General features: G+C 33.1%; 1 non-coding gene across 1 annotated transcript; it reads right to left on the bottom strand.

Moving 5' to 3' along the window:
- Positions 1 to 337: 337 nt before the first annotated feature.
- trnar-ccg (transfer RNA arginine (anticodon CCG)) lies at positions 338 to 410 on the bottom strand. Its single transcript has one exon. It is a non-coding gene; the product is annotated as a tRNA-Arg (tRNA).
- Between the last annotated feature and the right edge of the window lie 3,332 nt (positions 411 to 3,742).

Here is a 3,742-nt window from a genome sequence, read left to right as displayed (position 1 = left end):
AGGTTCAATGTTAAAAATAAAATATGTTTTATATCCACCAAAAGTGGATGTTTCTGTAGAATTACCCTTTTAAGTTATTCTTATTGGAAATTCAGATGATGAAGAATTATTTTTGGAAAGACAGGTGCTCTGGACAGATGTTGGGGGAAGAGCACATTCTTGTTCTAAAAAGCATTTGATTGGGCAAAGTGTCTCAGCCAGTTTGTGACATCAAGAATGTTCCTGTGACTTTTTGGCCGAAAGAGAGATACTGCAGATTTAATGTCTAATATAATATGATTACATTCTAATTGTTTCTCTTTACCTGATTACTCCATTCCTAATCAAAAAAAACTAACGACCCAGATGGGACTCGAACCCACAATCCCCAGCTCCGGAGGCTGATGCCTTATCCATTAGGCCACTGGGTCATCATAACACGGGCATATTTGACGGTATTGTCTATTTCTGTTAAAGTTTGAGCGCTTCATAATGGGGTAGTACCAAATATCGCGAGAACTTCGGTTTTCGTAAGACAAACAATAAAACTTAACTGTATTTCAAAAAAACTTGAACTGGCTGAACCAGTCGGCTGCTCTCGAATCGTTCTCGCGGTACTTTGATGGTTTTCTAACCAACATGCACTGCTTCAAGTCCAATATCAACCGGTCTCTGCGCATCGCTGCATGAAATCGAACACACCTAAACACGCCTTGTCTGGTGTAATAGTATCCGATCTCTGGTTCAGAAAGATGGTTAGATGTCAAGAACCATTGTACAAACACTGCTGTTCTTTCATCGTTGTAGCATTGCCCATAAATGCGTCACCTCCGGTAACGAGGAAATGGTAAGCGCGTTGAGTGTTTTTCTTAAAACTAAGTTAACTTCTTAATTTCAAAAAACTGTTTTAAACTATTCAGTTTCCAGTATTGGTAAACGCGTCTCGTCGCTGCTATTTTAACAGTTTGTATTACTAGGGTTAAAGAGGAAAGACTTTCTTAGTCTGTGTTGGAAAGCGTCTCAAATAAAGCCGACAATCTAAATGGTCTGTAACACGTTGCGTGTGTTAAAATCTTTGGTCAAATCCTTTCACTTACTTTCAACAGAGCAAAATGATTTCTACCGGGTTTGACAGTATCGCCCGTTATATCCAGTTTAAAAATAAAGGAAAATATGTTAACGTAATTTCTCCATTAATCCAACAGGCTACGTCTGGTTTACAGATTCGTTAGTATTTGTGACCGTTTTTCATTTTCAATTGAAGGAATTAAGACGGAGAATCCAAGTAATTGTGGAGCTCCGAAAGGCAAAAAGATACTGCGGTCAAGTGGGCCGCGCGTTGAAAATACACGGTCAAGCCAGCCGCACATCTTTTTTTAGTATGCGCGTCTAATCGTGTAATTACGTGCTGAAAGAGGTCAAACTTGATTTTTAGACTCTATTTTCTGCTATTTTCCATCTTATTAGGACACAAATAATATATATATTTTACTATTTTAATGTTTGTATGCCTAAATATGATTATCATTAATTATTACATCATTTATTCATGTTCATATTCATTTTAATATCATACATCCTTAATATTTTTACAATTTTATTTTTAATGTTTATATATCAGTGATAATCTATATATATATATATATATATATATATATATATATATATATATATATATATATTAGTATACATTAATTATTATAATATATTTATTAATGCTAATGAAATGTAATATTAATGTTATTTATCATACATTTATTTTACATTTGTATTGTTGATTTTAATGTTTGTGTATATATAAAGTATACATTTAATTATTATGCATCGTGTATAAATGTTTATTTATTTACTTACATTTTTCATGTTAATGTAAATGACAAATATGATACAACAGGCTTTTGGTGGCTTTAATCTGTCAGTTATCCATGAATTGCATATATGAACAATAAAAACCTGATCTATGAAATATGCTTGCATACCTGTTGAATGAAACACAAATGATATTTAAAACACACACAATTTATATATACAAGTATGTTATATTACTGTATAGTTTTGGAGAAAAGGCAAACTCACCCCACACATGAAATATGCTTGCATACCTGTTGAATGAAACACAAATGATATTTAAAACACACACAATTTATATATACAAGTATGTTATATTACTGTATAGTTTTGGAGAAAAGGCAAACTCACCCCACACATCAAAGTGCATTCTATCACTTGACACCATGTAGGGGTGTCCCCGACTAAGGATTTACACATTCGAATCAGAATTTTCGAATCTTTCTATTGGCTAGTTGATTTTACGAACGTTCCATGATTGTCAGACGTCACTGGTGGGCGATGGTATTTCCGGACTAACGCTACGTTAGGTTCATCGACGACGCCGGTAACTGTCAGGTAAGACTAGGACCAGATAAACATGGCTTTCTACACCAGATCCCTTCAACATCTGCCAAGGATAACGATAAATGACGTACACCGAATAATTCAAGCGTCATCACCGGCTCCCAAGAGCAAGAGGGAAAAGGGTTTCATGATATACGTACGTATAACTTACCTTCATAATTGTCAATGAATGAAGAGACCTCTTCATTCATTGACAATTATGAAGGTAAGTTATGCTATGTCTTTAGCTAGCTGTAGCCCTAACGTTAGCGATGATGCTAGGTGACGTTAGGCTAGAAAGTAACCTTTACAAAATACTTATTAAACGATTAATTTTAGTTGTTGGTCACATGTGGTTTATTATATGTTCATTTTACTATCTGACATTGAATAAATGTATGGGCGTTTCTTCAACAAGGGGCACTTTTAGGCTTGTGAAGTTGAATAAAAAAACTTGTTCAAAAGTCACGTAACACCGTCTCATAAGTTTAAATGATTTGTCTAGTTTTAAGGTCTGTAAGAGGACAAACTTAGATTACAAGAGAAGTTAGGAGACTGTGTTAGTCTCATAACTAAGAAGTTATGAGTTATTCTGTTTTTAGATAACAGCAGTGAAATGTCATTTCCACCACATCTCAGTGCTGTTATTTAAAAACAGAATAACTTATGTCAGTCAAGAATTGTCTAGGATCATTTTTGTAACTAGTTTTATCAGTTTTTCCACAATGTACAATAATTATACATTTGTCAATGAGATAAATTAACTGCCCTAAGGACAAAACGGTGAACTGTACACCTGTCACACTCTGAAATGTAATACTGGTTTGGGCAAGAGCTTATTAGAAAATAAATGACTTGCATTTTTATATTAAGTAGAGCATGATCTCGTAAATTGTGGATACATTTTTAATGTGTGATGAGAACTTTTTAAATATTTTTTAAAAATGTGGGTGGTGATGGAAATTACAATGAATTAACGTGAATGTAGAGGAACAGTGGAGATGTTTATTAGTAAAACAATTAAACTCATCACACTCAGTAAACTCAATTCACAAAGCCATTAAACATAACCACAACTGTTTTTAGTGTAGTGCTGAGTTTGATGTATACAACTGATTTGTCTCACAGATGAACGGTTACAGTGCGTGTAAATAACTGACACAACTTATGGCAAGGCAAAAATATAAGCAATAAATGATGCAACAAAATTGAATTTTCATTCATCTAAATGAAATCAATTAATATAAAAGTATAATTTAGAAATAAAAATAATATTATAATCTAAATATAAAAAGTATTGTAATGTATTATAATATATAAAGTATTACACAAATCTACTCTTGCAATCCATATCAATTGTACTTTAGTC

The sequence above is a fragment of the Xyrauchen texanus genome, chromosome 7 (genome assembly GCF_025860055.1).
Source record: "Xyrauchen texanus isolate HMW12.3.18 chromosome 7, RBS_HiC_50CHRs, whole genome shotgun sequence".
NCBI lineage: Eukaryota > Metazoa > Chordata > Actinopteri > Cypriniformes > Catostomidae > Xyrauchen > Xyrauchen texanus.
The sequence above is the reverse complement of the archived record's forward strand: the minus strand, read 5'-3'. Positions and strand labels throughout refer to the sequence as shown.